Here is a 17619-nt window from a genome sequence, read left to right as displayed (position 1 = left end):
CCTTCCTGTGGCCTATATCTAAAACCCGGTTTCAACTCTAATCTGGTTCCATCTGCAACTATTTAAAACCCTAGCCATAGCCCTGGCATCATAAACCAAGCACGGTCTCATTTCTTTCTTTCGGGTTAGTCCATAAAGCAAGAAGCATGTCTGTACTTCCTGTTTGACTGCAAGTGGCCCTAGACAAGAGTATCTGCTAAATGACTAAAATGTAAATATCCTAGAGTTGTGCAACTGGGCGTGTTGATGACAGGTTTTTAAAAGAACAAGGTACACCCAGCGCAGACAACAGTTACCACACACACACGCCTCTCCCTCTGCTCTTCGACTCTCAACTTCTATCTTCTACGTCTCCTTTTAATCATCCCCCCATTTTACCGTCCACTAAACTGCTAACTCTGTATTCACCCGCCTTCTCTCACTGTATTGCCACGCTTCCTACATAATAGAAATGATCACAATAGGTGGGCCTGCACACAGACAATACACACACACACCTGTTATATTTTGAATGGTCAGGACATCTGGTAAAGCTAAATAGCATACAATACCTAGCTACGCCACAAATCTACAGCAAAGTTATATAATAACATAAGTCACGTAGCCAGGGAACAAACTGTATACGTGTGGCTCTAGCAACCACACCCTTGTCACTATGGTAATAGACTGGTTAATAATTCAAGAGAAGATAAGAGTAAATAAACATCAGTCCCCTTGTGTAAGCAGGGTTAAGTCTCCCTTCACAGGTCCAAACAAGGTTATAAAACAGCAAACGTTGATATGATTTATGACGGAAACAGTGTGTACGTGACAACATCATTTATTTTTTTACCTTTAACTAGGCAAGTCAGTTAAGAAACAATTATTATTTACAACGATGGCCTACCCCAGCCAAACCCGGGCCAATTGTGCGCCACTCTAAGGGACTCCCAATCAAAGCCAGTTGTGATACAGCCTGGAATCGAACCAGGGTCTGTATCTGGCACTGAGATGCAGTGCCTTAGACCGCTGCGCCACATCAAAGCTTAACATGTCTCTGTAAATGGGGACAGTATTGGATTTCAACAGTATCACTGAGTGAGACAGGCCAGTAGACGGCTGTATTTGAGGTAAACGTTTTTTGTCTGAGGTAGAGTGAAACAGTAACTGGTCTGTGTTGTGGTTTTCTGCAGCCTGATAGTCTTTCTGTGTGTCGCTGTCTGATGACAGGCTTCTGGAATGCCGGACAGATCTGCTTGTGAATGTCTTCTGCTCCCTCCTAAAGAACAATAGAAGCTGTCATGAGGGAAGTGAACACTATTATCGTGCAATCACAACAGTCAGTGCCATAAAATATGTTAAACTGACATCATTTGATGTTGTACAGGAAGAACCTTTCCCCTGTTTTAGAAGTATCGCATTTTCTCCTTAGTCCCTAAACATCCTCGCTCTTTGAGAGAAGCAGAGATGAAAGAGAACTTAACTGATGCCAACTACACTAGATTATTGATGCATTCATTCTTTTCATTTATGACATGTTTCTTGTGAGCACCGCTGTATTTAGTCTTCTGGGACAAAGTTGAGAGACGAGAAGCTGCATAGACAAACACTGAACAAAAATATAAAACGCAACATGTAAAGTGTTGGTCCAATGTTTCATGCTCTGAAATAAACAACCCCAGACATTTTCCATACGCACAAAAAAACGTATTTCTCAAAAATGTTGTGCACAAATTTGTTTACATCCCTGTTAGTGAGCATTTCTCCTTTGCCAAGATAATCCATCCACTTGACAGGTGTGATATATCAAGAAGCTGATTAAACACCATGATCTTTACACAGGTACACCTTGTGCTGGGGCCAATAAAAGTCCACTCAAAAATGTTGTCAACAATGCCACAGATGTCTCAAGTTGAGGGAGCGTGCAGTTGGTGTAACCGATGTGAAATGGCTAGTTAGTTAGCGATGGTGCGCGCTAATAGCGGTTCAATCGGTGACGTCACTCGCTCTGCGACCTTAAGTAGTTGTTCCCCTTGCGTTGCAAGGGCCGCGGCTTTTGTGGCGTGATGGGTAATGATGCTTTGTGGGTGACTGTTGTTGATGTGTGCAAGGGTCCCTGGTTCGAGCCCAGGTTGGGACGGAACCTGCACTGTTACATTGGCATGCTGACTGCAAGAATGTCCACCAGAACTGTTGCCCAAAAAAATTATGTTAATTTCTCTACCATAAGTTGTTTTAGAGAATTTGGCAGTACGTCCAACCGGCCTCAATCGCAGACCATGTGTATGGCGTTGTGTGGGCGAGCGGTTTGCTGATGTCAATGTTGTGAACAGAGTGCCCCATGGTGGCGGTGGGGTTATGGTATTGGCAGGCATAAGCTACGGACAACGAACACAATTGCATTTTTTCGATGGCAATTTGAATGCACAAAAATACTGTGACAAGATCCTAAGGTATGTGTGACCAACAGATCCATATCTGTATTCCCAGTCATGTGAAATCCATAGATTAGGGCCTAATTTATTTATTTCAATTAACTGATTTCCTCGTGAACTGTAGCTAAGTAAAATCAATGAAATAGTTGCATGTTGTGTTTATATTTTTGTTCAGCATAATTAGACAAGTTGACTAACAAATAGCCGACATCCAATGTCAGAAATTATAAGCCTAAAAATATCTAAGCTTAAAACTATCGTTTTCACACAGCCCTATGAAGAAATGTTTTGCCGTCCCTGCAGAGAGAGGGTGAAAGAAAACCTGAAAAACCAACAGAGCAACAGAGAGAGCGAGATGTGTTCAAACTGTGGGGCCACACTGACCTGGGGCAGAACTTGGGGAGTACCTGGGAGGACAGCAGGCAGACAGCCTCCCCCCAGGAAGGTGACAAGGATGAGGAGCATGTCAGTCTAGCGGCCTACCGTCAGCATGAACACCAGCAGGGTCCCCATACACAGGGCCACTGTGTGCAGTAGGGCCTCACTACCTGGGCAGCAATGCTGCTCCTCTTTGGAGGACAATAGAGAAGTTAAATTAACAAATGTGACACTACTAGTGTCATGTTCAGTAGTGTACACTGGAGCAAAACATTGACTGAAAATGAAAATGAAAATCTGCGTTCTTATCGGCCAAATTGAGGTCGTACTTCCCGTCATTTTACTCAGTTTTTAAACGTTTTCTCCCTACTGAACAGGACCCTGATCTTTACGTTTCTAAGAGGCGATTCTATTTGTGCTGCTACTGCTCTCAGTTGGACTGATTCAACTCATTCTTTGCCTGCTAAGATTGAATGGAAATCAAGTTCTGATTGACCCATCCCCTTGGACATAGACCACCAACAGGATGTAGCACATGTTCAGCGGCGTTCAGAACTTCAGAGACTCCCCTCTGACTGGACGTGGTGGTGCACTGTGGCGAGACGGGGCCGAAGGCCAGGACCACGGCTCTCCAAAGCAAGGAGAACGGCCAGAGGTCAGGAGGGTGATGCAGAACGAAAAGTAGCATTCAAAGCTGTGACGGGTGTAGAGCCTAGAGACATGGCTCCAGAGAAGTTGGCAGTGACCCGTCAGCAGCCAACCGATGCCAGGAGGCTGAGACAGCAGTGTAGAGCCCCCTCTTGGAGAAAGTGGAGACTGCAGCTCAGAGCACAGCCCAGGGAGAACCAACACCTGGAGACAGAGGGATACAGTAACGAATGGATTAAGGAATAAATGGAAGAATGAAGGACACCCAACACAACACTAAAATAACACTAGGAACCAAAAAAAAAACATGCTGTGCTGATGGCAAAAATCCCGCTGTGTGTGCAGGGGATAACTAGAGCAATATATTGGACGATAATTCCACCAATATTCAATAAATAGGATGAAAGGGAATCTCGTGCTTATCTGAACATGTGCGGCTTACTCATGATGCATCACTGTCACAATGTAATAAATCCTCATTGAAGTGCATTTCTTGGACAATTGCTCTTTTGGATGGCAATGTATGACAATTCAGTGTGGAAAAATGACACCATTTCTCCGCTGTAAAACAGTATACCAACAAGTTGTCCCCCCCCCCAAAAAGGAATGGCGATCGGTTTTCTGATGTTAACGTTGTGAACAGTGCCCCATGGTGGCGGTGGGGTTATGTTATGGGCAGGCATAAGCTACAGACAACGAACACAATTGTGTTTTATTAATGGCAATTTGAATGCACAGAGATAATGTGCATTCATCACCTCATGTTTGGTGAGTATGCAGGCCACGGAAGAACTGGGACATTTTCGGCTCCCAGGAATTGTGTACAGATCCTTGCGACATGGGGCCGTGCATTCAGCATGCTGAAACTTGAGGTGATGAATGCACGGCCTCATGTCGCAAGGATCTGTACACAATTCCTGGAAGCCGAAAATGTCCCAGTTCTTCCGTGGCCTGCATACTCAGCAGACATGTCACCCATTGAGCATGTTTGGGACGCCTGTACGACAGCGTGTCCCAATTTCCACCAATATCCAGCAACTTCGCACAGCCATTGAAGGGGAGCGGGACAACATTCCACAGGCCACAATCAACAGCCTGATCAACTCTATGCGAAGGAGATGTGTCAACAGATGCATATCTGTATTCCCAGTCATGTGAAATCCAATTCAATTCACTGATTTCCTTATATGAACTGTAACTCAGTAAAATCTTTTAAATTGTTGCATGTTGCGTTTATATTTTTGTTCGGTATAGTTATTGTATACATTGCATATTTAGAGTGTGTGGGCATGTGGAACGAGCAGACATTTAACTTAAAAAGCCACACAAAAAGCACCAAAAAACATAAAGCAACTCCTCTCCTAATGTACCAAAACAAAAACAGTGGATTATTTCATCATACATATATTGAAGAAAGGCAGCCACTTAAGAACTGCGGTCGGTTTGTTTTACTTAAAACATTTAATTCAAGTATTGTGGCTGGTGGGGGTCTACTTGGGGAGAGTCCACCAAGATGGGATGAGTGGGGCCCCGTGTCTGATGCCCTCCCAGTCACCCCATCCCAATCCCCCGGCTAAAGCTCCTCTCCTTTCTTACCAATAACCACCATTGAATCTTAGTTGTTATGATAAACAAGGAATAATAATGATTCAACATCCTTTCCTAATCTGTCCAGGAACCCATTCATTTTACACTGGGTTTGCAAGTCACAAAAAATCCAATAAAAATGACATTGTAGTATAACTAAGTGCTTACTTCTTCTTCTCCCAAACCAAATCCATCCCTCTCCACCACCCCCTCCCAGTTCTCCCCCCTTTACCCCACCCAAGCCAAGCTTATCCCCACCTCCCATCACTGCCCTCTCTTAACCACCCAGGCCAAGTTAATCCCAACCTCCCTCCCTGCCTTCTTCTCAGACACATTTACACCCCTCTATACATCTACTTACATATCCATTCACACACACACACACAACATATACCTTATGCCTCCGCACACCCATTCTCTCCCGCCCTCCTACACAGATTCATATTCACCAAATGATTAGTACATTTTCGGATGCATTTTCCCTTAAAAATTCACAGCTAATTTTTTTGAAAGCATATCCCAGGAGGCAATGTCCCTGGACCCCCCTAGAGGTGTGTTGACACCAGAACCCATGACCCTGACCCCCCGGAATATCCAGTGACAGCCCTACGGGAGAACTTAGGACCACTGGGGAGAAGACCCGGTGGCGAACAGACCAGTCAGGAGCTAGAACTGCAGCGTAACACTCAACCCATGTCCCCCCACCGGCCTGCTGCAAGTGAAGACCTTGTCCTTTCCTTCTCTTTACTGTCTCCATCCGATTCAGAACCACTGGTACAGGAGAGAGATTCAAGTAACGTTGTAGTTGCGTGTACCAATAACACATAAACACTAAAGCAATAATACACTGCTCAAAAAAATAAAGGGAACACTTAAACAACACAATGTAACTCCAAGTCAATCACACTTCTGTGAAATCAAACTGTCCACTTAGGAAGCAACACTGATTGACAATAAATTTCACATGCTGTTGTGCAAATGGAATAGACAACAGGTGGAAATTATAGGCAATTAGCAAGACACCCCCAATAAAGGAGTGGCTCTGCAGGTGGGGACCACAGACCACTTCTCAGTTCCTATGCTTCCTGGCTGATGTTTTGGTCACTTTTGAATGCTGGCGGTGCGTTCACTCTAGTGGTAGCATGAGACGGAGTCTACAACCCACACAAGTGGCTCAGGTAGTGCAGCTCATCCAGGATGGCACATCAATGCGAGCTGTGGCAAGAAGGTTTGCTGTGTCTGTCAGCGCAGTGTCCAGAGCATGGAGGCGCTACCAGGAGACAGGCCAGTACATCAGGAGACGTGGAGGAGGCCGTAGGAGGGCAACAACCCAGCAGCAGGACCGCTACCTCCGCCTTTGTGCAAGGAGGAGCAGGAGGAGCACTGCCAGAGCCCTGCAAAATGACCTCCAGCAGGCCACAAATGTGCATGTGTCTGCTCAAACGGTCAGAAACAGACTCCATGAGGGTGTTATGAGGGACCGACGTCCACAGGTGGGGGTTGTGCTTACAGCCCAACACCGTGCAGGATGTTTGACATTTGCCAGAGAACACCAAGATTGGCAAATTCGCCACTGGCGCCCTGTGCTCTTCACAGATGAAAGCAGGTTCACACTGAGCATGTGACAGATGTGACAGAGTCTGGAGACGCCGTGGAGAACGTTCTGCTGCCTGCAACATCCTCCAGCATGACCGGTTTGGCGGTGGGTCAGTCATGGTGTGGGGTGGCATTTCTTTGGGGGGCCGCACAGCCCTCCATGTGCTCGCCAGAGGTAGCCTGACTGCCATTAGGTACCGAGATGAGATCCTCAGACCCCTTGTGAGACCATATGCTGGTGCGGTTGGCCCTGGGTTCCTCCTAATGCAAGACAATGCTAGACCTCATGTGGCTGGAGTGTGTCAGCAGTTCCTGCAAGAGGAAGGCATTGATGCTATGGACTGGCCCGCCCGTTCCCCAGACCTGAATCCAATTGAGCACATCTGGGACATCATGTCTCGCTCCATCCACCAACGCCACGTTGCACCACAGACTGTCCAGGAGTTGGCGGATGCTTTAGTCCAGGTCTGGGAAGAGATCCCTCAGGAGACCATCCCCCACCTCATCAGGAGCATGCCCAGGCGTTGTAGGGAGGTCATACAGGCAGGTGGAGGCCACACACACTACTGAGCCTCATTTTGACTTGTTTTAAGGACATTACATCAAAGTTGGATCAGCCTGTAGTGTGGTTTTCCACTTTAATTTTGAGTGTGACTCCAAATCCAGACCTCCATGGGTTGATAAATTGGATTTCCATTGATTATTTTTGTGTGATTTTGTTGTCAGCACATTCAACTATGTAAAGAAAAAAGTATTTAATAAGATTATTTCATTCATTCAGATCTAGGATGTGTTATTTTAGTGTTCCCTTTATTTTTTGGAGCAGTATATAATTAATGAAAAAAAGGTTATTTCTACACTTGCTCTAAATGAAGAGGTCCTTCAATGGGGTGGCAGATAGCGTAGTGGTTAGAGTGTTGGGCCAGTAACCGAAAGGTAACTGGATCAAATCCCTGAGTTGACAAATCAAATCAAAGTTTATTTGTCACGGGTGCCAAATACAACAGGTGTAGACCTTACAGTGAATCGCTTACTTACAGGCTCAAACCAATAGTGCAAAAAAGGTATTAGGTGAACAATAGGTAGGTAAAGAAATAAAAACAACAGTAAAAAGACAGGCTATATACAGTAGTGAGGCTATAAAAGTAGCAAGGCGACATACAGACACTGGTTAGTTGGGCTGATTGAGGTAGTATGTAGATATGGTTAAAGTGACTATGCATATATGATGAACAGAGAGTAGCAGTAGTGTAAAAGAGGGGTTGGCGGGGGGTGGGTGGGACACAATGCAGATAGCCCGGTTAGCCAATGTGTGGGAGCACTGGTTGGTTGGGCCAATTGAGGTAGTATGTACATGAATGTATAGTTAAAGTGACTATGCGTATATGATAAACAGAGAGTAGCAGCAGTGTAAAAAGAGTGTTTGGGGGAGCACACAATGAAAATATTTGATTACCTGTTCAGTAGTCTTATGGCTTGGGGGTAAAAACTGTTGAGAAGCCTTTTTGTCCTCGACTTGGCGCTCTGGTATCGCTTGCCATGCAGTAGTAGAGAGAACAGTCTATGACTGGGGTGGCTGGGGTCTTTGACAATTTCTAGGGCCTTCCTCTGACACCGCCTGGTGTAGTGGTCCTGAATGGCAGGCAGCTTTGCCCCAGTGATGTACTGAGCCGTACGCACTACCCTCTGTAGTGCCTTGTGGTCAGTGGCCGAGCAATTGCCGTACCAGGCAGTGATGCAACCAGTCAGGATGCTCTCGATGTTGCAGCTGTAGAACCTTTTGAGGATCTCAGGACCCATGCCAAATCTTTTTAATTTCCTGAGGGGGAATAGGCTTTGTCGTGCCCTCTTCACAACTGTCTTGGTGTGTTTGGACCAGTCTAGTTTGTTGGTGATGTGGACACCAAGGAACTTGAAGCTCTCAACCTGCTCCACTACAGCCCCGTCATTGAGAATGGGGGCGTGCTCGGTCCTCCTTTTCCTGTAGTCCACAATCATCTCATTAGTCTTGGTTACGTTGAGGGAGAGGTTGTTATTCTGGCACCACTCGGCCAGGTCTCTGACCTCCTCCCTATAGGCTGTCTCGTCGTTGTCGGTGATCAGGCCTACCACTGTTGTGTTGTCTGCAAACTTAATGATGGTGTTGGAGTCGTGCCTGGCCATGCAGTCGTGGGTGAACAGGGAGTACAGGAGGAGACTGAGCATGCACCCCTGGGGAGCTCCAGTGTTGAGGATCAGCGTGGCAGATGTGTTGCTACCTACCCTCACCACCTGGGGGCAGCCCGTCAGGAAGTCCAGGATCTAGTTGCAGAGGGAGGTGTTTAGTCCCAGGATCTTTAGCTTAGTGATGAGCTTTGAAGGTAATATGGTGTTGAACGATGAGCTGTAGTCAATGAATAGTATTCTCACGTAAACATTCCTTTTGTAGTCTGTAATAATTTGCAAGCTCTGCCACATAAGACGAGCGTCGGAGCCGGTGTAGTATGTGTCTTGTTTTGCACGCTTTGTACAAAATAATGAAATGCAGTACTACAGGATATTTCTTAATGTAGCTCTTTATTAGCTAGCTACAACTGGCATGTTCACTTATCTCCAACCATGATCAATTGACCATGACTTAACCATCTGAGTGGTCTTAACCAATCATAGCACAGTATGATACGGCGGTAAAATGCATCCAATTATAATTCAGTATGTTTACACATATGAATATTACATACCCCTTCTTTTAAAACAAAAGAAAAATGTTTTACATATTCTAAGCGTTTCTTTTGAATACATGCTCTGTAGTTTGAACTCAAGGTAAGTAACCATTTATATTGCATACTACACCAACTGAATCAACATAGACTCTGAAACATTGATACAACATACTGTTACTTTTCGAACAAGGGATTCTCAGCAACTCAGCTTTCACTGTAGAAATGACATCTTAACATTTCAAACAAATACAATACCAAAGCATTTCAAGTGAACTTTCAATAACAAGTTTACAGTCTGGAACTATTTTAGGGCAGCGATCCGCCTTGATCTTTGTCAAAATCTCTTCTCTGAGACTGGTAGGAATAATGATTTTCTCACCTTTGAAAATGATTCCGTTGATCTGTGATAGTTCCAGAATTCTGAGACGCTCTGAGGGCATTTTCTCCTCTCCTCAGGCCATCCATCCTGTATGACTTTCCTCAGCTGTGTGAGTTGTGAGTCCTTTTCTGTTTCTGCTTGGATCTCCTTCAGTTTTGTGTCACTAACTGGTAAGTTGCTGTACACAGTGTGCACTTGCATGTCCATGCCTTCACTGAGGCTGCTGTCCTTGTAGGTAAGAAACTTCCTGGAGAGTGTGTCTGCGACAGGGATGTCTTTGCCTGGATGGTGAGTGATTGTGAAGTTGTATTTTTGTAGTTGAAGGATCATTCTCTGTAGCCTTGGCGGGGATGCGTCTAGTGGTTTCCTCATGATTGACTCAAGGGGCTTGTGGTCGGATTCCACAATGACTTGTCGTCCATATACGTACTGATGGAAACGTTTACATCCGAACAGAATGGCGTAGAGCTCCTTTTCGATTTGAGCGTAGTTGATTTCACAGTCTGTGAGAGATTTGGAAGCGTAGCCGATGGGCTTTCCTTCTTGCAGTAGCACTGCACCTAGTCCATACTTCGACGCGTCCACTTGGAGTCTGAGCTCTTTGTTGGGGTCGTAGTAGGCAAGGATTGGTCCTGGTTCTCTCGTGATCAAGTCTTTCACATTCTGGAAAGCAATGTCGTGTTGCTTGTCCCAGAGAAACTCACTGGACTGCTTTAGCAGTTGACGCAGGGGTGCATTAGCATTGGAGAGGCTGGGTGCGAACTTGGCTAAGTAGTTGACCATGCCAAGCACTGTTTCCAGCTCTGCACGGTTCTTTGGTGGCTCCATTTCTTTTATGGCTGAGATCTTCTGTGGATCTGGCTTGATTCCATTCGCTGTGAGAAGATGTCCGGAGTAGTTGACCTCTGTAGCGCCGACTGTGCTCTTCTCGGGGTTGAGCTGGACTCCTCTCTCACAGGACCTTTGCAGCATCGCGCGGAGGTTTCGGTCGTGCTCCTCTTTGGTTCGACCATAGACAAGGATGTCATCCACAATTGCCACAACTTCGTCGAGGCCTTCGTACACTTCGTCGATCTTTCGCTGAAACTCGTCTTGGGCTGAGATAATCCCAAAAGGCAGGCGACGGAACCTGTAGCGTCCAAATGGTGTGTTGAATGTTGTGAGCTTAGATGACTCTTCTGTGAGCTTGATAGCCCAGTAGCCTGATCTAGCGTCCATAACACTGAAGTAGTGTGCTCCCGCTAGCTTGTGTGTGATGCCATCTAGCGTCGGTAAAGGGTAATGGGGGCGTTTGATAGCCTTGTTCAAGTCTCTTGGGTCGAGACATATTCGGAGCTTGCCTGTGCGTGGTTTCTCCACCACCACTAACGCGTTTACCCAGTCAGTCGGTTCTGTAACCTTGGTGACTATGTCAGATTGCTCCATGCTCTCCAACTCTTTCTTCAGACGGGCACGGAGAGCAAGGGGAATCTTTCTCGGTGGGTAGACCACAGGGGTTGCGTCTGGGTCAAGGTGAATGGTACATTCTCCTGGGAATAATCCTACTCCTGTAAAAACATCAGCAAACTCCTCCAGTACATTTTCTGTCTCTACTGGTGCTGTCACTGATAAAACTAGCTTGATGAGGTCCATGTCTAAACATGCTTTAAGACCTAGCACCGCAGGTGCTCTAGTGTCAACAACGTAAAAGCCCAACATCATGTCCCTTTCCTTGTATTTGCATTTGAAAGTGCATGTGCCTTTTACTGGGAGCTGTTCTCCACCATAACCAGCCAGTCTGCGCAGTAGCTCACACTCAGATGTCAAGCTGCGGTACTTAGTCAGAGGAATAATGTTTACTTGTGCACCAGTGTCTAGTTTGAACTTTAGCTTTGTGCCTTGTGTTCCTATCTCAATGTCAGCAAAGGCTTGCTCTGTCTCTGATATTTGACTTTTCTGTGTCACTGAATCAATAAACAGTTCATCATCGTTTGACTCTTTCATTGACATTTCATCTTCACTCACTGCGTGTACTGTTTTTCCACGGTAAGCTCTTTTGCAAAGTGATTCCATTTACCACATTTAGTACACTGTTTGTCTTTAGCTGGGCAATTTCCTTGTTCGCCATGCACTTTGTATCCACAATATCCACATGTTTTGGGGCGTTTTGAGTCTGTGTCACTCTGTTTTGGAGTTATGTCTCTCTCCGTTCTAAAACGCGCTCTCTGGGCACCGGAGGTGTGCTTTGATGTCTGCCTGACTGGGTGATGCGCTCGTGCTGCCGCACGAAATGGTTTTCATCTGAGACTGTGCTAGCTCGTGAGATCTGGCTATGTCGATAGCTTTGTCCAGCGTTAGCTCAGACCTAACATTCAAAAGTTTCTCTCACTCGCGGTGAGTGTATTCCAAATACAATACGGTCCCTGACCATCTCATCCTTGTTTGCATAATCACAGTCTTTCACAAGCATACGCAGCTCAGTCACAAACTGTTCAAAAGACTCGCTAGCACCCTGTACTTTCTCATGGAATTTGTACCTAGCGAAAATCGTATTGGTCTTCGGCACAACATATGCTTCAAAACGATTGTAGTATGTTTTCAGTACCTTTGATTCAGCCTCGGTAAATGTCCATGTGTTGTAAATATCTCTCCCTTTTTCACCGATCCAGAGGAGCAGGGTCCTCTTTCCTTCAGAGGACCCGTGAACATTAGCTCCACATGCTGTTTGTACTTACGCCACGCATCGGGTAAGTTTGTAGACTCCCAGTCCATTCGAGGTGAAGGAACTCCAGAAAAATCCATCTTTTAAGACCTTTTACTCTGACACCATGTCTTGTTTTGCACGCTTTGTACAAAATAATAAAATGCAGTACTACAGGATATTTCTTAACGTAGCTCTTTATTAGCTAGCTACAACTGGCATGTTCACTTATCTCCAACCATGATCAACTGACCATGACCTAACCACTTGGGTGGTCTTAACTAATCATAGCACAGTATGATACGGCGGTAAAATGCATCCAATTATAATTCAGTATGTTTACACATATGAATATTACAGTATGATTCAATCTTAGCCCTGTATTGATGCTTTGCCTGTTTGATGGTTTGTCGCAGGACATAGCAGGATTTCTTGTAAGCTCTGGGTTAGAGTCCCGCACCTTGAAAGCTGCAGCTCTACCCTTTACCTCAGTTCGAATGTTGCCTGTAATCCATGGCTTCTGGTTGGGGTATGTACGTACAGTCACTGTTGGGACGACATCCTTGATGCACTTATTGATAAAGTCAGTGACTGATGTGGTGTACTCCTCAATGCCACAAGGTAAACATCTGTCGTTCTACACCTGAACAAGGCACTTAACCCACTGTTCCCCGGTAGGCCATCATTGTAAATAAGAATTTGTTCTTAACTGAGTTGCCTGACTCACCATTTAATATTTGCTCTAATGTAGACCAAAAGTAAGCTTTTTTTTGACAATATTGGACAAGTAAAAATAATAGTATCTCACCTGGATGCTTGATTGAGTAACTGAACATAAGATTATGGAGCGCTGAGATTACACATGCACCAACTAGACCTGAGGAACACACATGCACACAAGTTACTGTCCTCTTCATCATCATCACCATCATCAATAAAGTTCCCCACCATTATGGTATCATCACCACCATAATTTAATGACTTTGATATCAAGCAATAAAAGCAATATTTTTGTGGCTAACGTTAGCTAGGTGGCTAGGTGGCTAACGCTAATGTGATAGGTTCTTGGACCATGATAGCCCCGTCGATGTGAATGGGGGCGTGCTCTGCCCTCCTTTTCCTGTAATCCACGATCAGCTCCTTTGTTTTACTGACGTTGAGGGAGAGGTTGTTGTCCTGACACCACACTGCCAGGTCTCTGACCTTCTCCCTATAGGCTGTCTCATCATCGTTGATAATCAGTCCTACCACCGTCGTGTTGTTGGCATGCTTAATAATGGTGTTGGAGTCGTGTGTGGCCATGCAATCGTGGGTGAACAGGGAGTACAGGAGGGGACTAAGCATGCACCCCTGAGGGGCCCCCATGTGGAGGGTCAGCGTAATGGATGTGTTGTTGCCTTCCCTCAACACCTGGGGCGGCCGACAGGATGTCCAGGATCCAGTTGCAGAAGGAGGTGTTTAATCCCAGAGTCCTTAGACTGCTGAACAGTTCATCAAATGGCTACCCGGACTATTTGCATTGACCCACTTTTTTTGTGCAAACGTTCTTACTTTTTAACTTTGCATTGTTGGGAAAGGGCTCATAAGTAAGCATTTCATTGTAAAGAATGGCATTCTATTTGTCTATTTGGCTGTCTACCACAAACTGACATGCACAGCTTTCTGGGTGAGGTTCTGTCTTCTCATGGGTCCAGCAGGCAGAGTTCTACAGACAGATGTGAGATGCAGGAGAGATGGCACTTTTTTCATACCACGGTCAGTAGCCTACAGAGTAATATGAGAAGAGTGCAATTGCTGAACTTATGTAGATATTCCAAACTAAGTGTTTTGATAACTTTCAAGTGTAACAGTTCCATGTAGAATAAACCATCCTTCACCTAATACTGTAGAAGCAATGTTCTGCTAATATAACAATGTGCAAATATTATACCTTCCATATAAGACAGGAGTTCCCTGGCATATTTGAAGAATAAACAGGGTCCCTGACTTTATGACCTAAATTATTCTATTTACACTTTGTAGTAAATTTTGGCACTAGATTAAAGTGGAACTGACAGCGTTTTAACTACTTTGCAGATATGAAACAAACAGACATAACTTCAGTCAAAAATATAAAATTCCCAATTTATAAGAGGTTTTAAAAACAACATTCCATGACGTACACTAAAGCCTTGTTGGCAGAATAGATGGATGCAGTTCAATGCATTATTAATATAATTCACCACTACATTTCTTGATAGACCAAAAAATATCGCCATCAGGATATGAATCACAGCTGACCTGGTACATTGTTTGCTGCCTCCATTCTTTCAGTTTCCATGACTCAATATTTTGGACAAAAACAGACGAATGTAACTAAGGCTGGGAATGTCAATACAATCAAACCAGCAAGGCCAATGATCACAAGTCAGGAATAATGTGGCTAATGTAGCCTTCCCTGTAGCTCAGTTGGTAGAGCATGGTGTTTGCAACGCATGTATGCATTCACTACTGTAAGTCGCTCTGGATAAGAGCGTCTGCTAAAATGTAATGTGGCTAATAGGCTAGTGTATCTATTTATGTAGCAAGCTAAAAACACAGAGCCTAATGTTAGCTAGCTAGCTGCTAGGAGGATGTCATGTCATGTCATTGGTGAGTGACTGGCTGACTTTTTCACCTCATATCGTTTTTTCGGTGGATATACACAGCTAGACATGCAGGTGTAATTTGGTTAGCTAGCAAGAACTTGTGTTCGCAAATTCACTCTGGCTATCTACTCTGATTTCAGAGCACTCTCATCTGAGTGTGCCAGAGGACGGAATAACTGATGAACTTACGAACGTGCAACACCAGCTGAATATGGCCGGTGTCAGTAAAGTATGCAAAACAAGTCATAGTTAGTCACGAACACTCTAGATAACATGTATACAACCTAACCAGCTCTGATTTCCCCAGTAATATGGTCAAAGTGAGGTGTTCTCTCATTTGTGTCTGGAAGTAGCTAGCTAGTAAGCTAGCCAACTTTAACCAGTTACTGTAGCTGGATGCTTGGTTGCGGGCAAGCTACAGAAGGAGTAGTTTCCCCATCGTTTATCAGTGCAATTTATCAGTGCAATTTTGATGGCCAACTAGCTGAAACAGTTTGAGAGGGTTTTTCTAATGTTAATTCGTCAGATTTTGGCTCATCTTGCTCTGGCTAGAATTAGTTGTTGATCTTGTTGTTGTTATTGATGTGCATAACTGAGGGAGAGAGCCTATCTTTTCATGGTTGTTTGATCAATGGGACTTTAAAGTTCCCAAATGTAAGAGGACTCCTGTGGTATTGACATATTTGCAGAAATCCATTCAGGTGGCTTTTGGCGAATGCGTTCTAATGATCTAAAGTTGCGCTGTTGCAACTTCCAATAAACACACAGTCCAGTTCAAAGTGAATGATTACAGGCCTGTATGGAAAATGACTTGTTGCATAAAGGCCTACTGTGGCTCTGATTGGCTATGGTGGGCTGGTCTGCGTAGACTCCGTTCCTGGACAAGACAAATGTTTTTATTAGGTTTTATTTACTGCAGTGTCTATTAATTTTCCAAGCGCATGGCCGCTTTCCCACTATATTGATATAGAATTTTTACAAATGCCTTAGTCTACTTAATTCCCAAACATTCCAAAAACGTATGAAAACGTGAAAAATGACCATATCTAAGCGCTCGCTTGTCAGCCCGACCAACCACCCTTGTTTTGATTTTGCCTTCAAAGTAACCTTCCCAAACCATCCCAAACGTAACATATCATACTAATTTCAGTGTTACGGATTGACATTTACTATGTTACGTCTATTCTATGAGACCAGGCTGAACGGCTCACCTTGCAAAACCCAATCAACAGGGTTGGAGTTAAATGCCAGCCATACCGGGATCTGCAGTATCCAGTTTGTGGGAGACTTTTTCCTTTTTTTTGACTCCCTCAATCCCCTTAAGTATTTGTTTATTATCTCGTGCTAGAAATTTCTATCACAAAATGTAGAGTGATATTGTCATTGATTAGATAGGCAGTGAGAAGACCAAGTAGGGTGAATTAATATCCTTTTCTCCTCAACACGACACCCTTCCGATAATTGTCACGTTGCCTTCATTTTCACCGTATTGATCACTTGTGTGTCCTCTCCATGTTGCCGTTTCAATGGTCGTATGATAGGGTTCTGACGATGTGTGCCCCCGTCTGTCTGAGTAGGCCTATCCGTTAAATGATCAAAAAGGGTTGCAAATAAATAACTGTTGTAGATAGACTTAACTATTTAGCAATGATCAAAATCACCGTACCTAAATATAGAGATGATTGCTTGAAATTGCATCAAGGGAATCTGACTGATTACATTGGAGCGTAATGCTTTTAAGAAATGAATGATCAGAAATTAGGCTGGGCTACTCACCTGTGCCTTCAATGGGGTCTGTAACAATGTTAAAAAGTAGAAAGATCTAGAATAGCAATTCAAAAGGCTTAATACAACAATTGTACATATATACTTCAGTTAGTTCAAGTTATTTTTCATTTCTCTCATTGAATCTTTAGACACACATAAGTCAAGGCATTTTTATTTTCACACATTGCATGGTAAAGACAAACATACCAGTAAAACTGTAGGCTCAATATTATCCAGGTCACTAACCCAGACTAAAAAGCACATATTACGTGGACTTGGTGATCTGACCAAACGTAATCTTGTTTGATCAAGAATGGGCCTTCTTGTGCACAGTTTGACTTTTGACCTTAAGGCTTAGTCATGGAGTGAGCCTCATCTTACATATCATCCTTCAACATCCCTGTCCAACAATTTGCAGTGTCTATAAAATCAAGCTGAGATCAAGCTTTTTTAAGTCAAGTCAAGTAATATACACTGAATGTACTAAACATTAGGAACATTTCATGCATTTTCCATGACATAGACTGACCAGGTGAAAGCTATGATCCCTTATTGATGTCACTTGTTAAATCAATTTCAATCAGTCTAGATGAAGGGGAGGAGACAGGTTAAAGAAGGATTTTTAAGCCTTGAGACAAGTGAGACATGGATTGTGCATGTACAGTGGCTTGCGAAAGTATTCACACCCCTTGGCATTTTTACTATTTTGGTGCCTTACAACCTGGAATTAAAATAGATTTTTGGGGGGTTTGTATCATTTGATTTACATAACATGCTTACCACTTTGAAGATTAAAATATGTTTTATTGTGAACAAACAAGAAATAAGACACCCCCCAAAG

General features: G+C 44.1%; 1 long non-coding RNA gene across 2 annotated transcripts; it reads right to left on the bottom strand.

The window, feature by feature from the left end:
• Nucleotides 1-943: 943 nt before the first annotated feature.
• LOC115208170 (uncharacterized) lies at nucleotides 944-9746 on the bottom strand. Of its 2 annotated transcripts, none has more exons than XR_003881099.1 (3): nucleotides 9705-9746; nucleotides 2799-3644; nucleotides 944-1258 (listed from the first exon to the last, which is right to left on the bottom strand). It is a non-coding gene; the product is annotated as an uncharacterized LOC115208170 (long non-coding RNA). The 2 variants fall into 2 exon arrangements; XR_003881100.1 differs by lacking the exon at nucleotides 9705-9746 and adding an exon at nucleotides 8080-8102.
• Between the last annotated feature and the right edge of the window lie 7873 nt (nucleotides 9747-17619).

Source organism: Salmo trutta, chromosome 14 (assembly GCF_901001165.1).
Source record: "Salmo trutta chromosome 14, fSalTru1.1, whole genome shotgun sequence".
NCBI classification, from domain to species: Eukaryota; Metazoa; Chordata; class Actinopteri; order Salmoniformes; family Salmonidae; genus Salmo; species Salmo trutta.
This window is presented reverse-complemented; position numbering and strand designations above follow the sequence as displayed.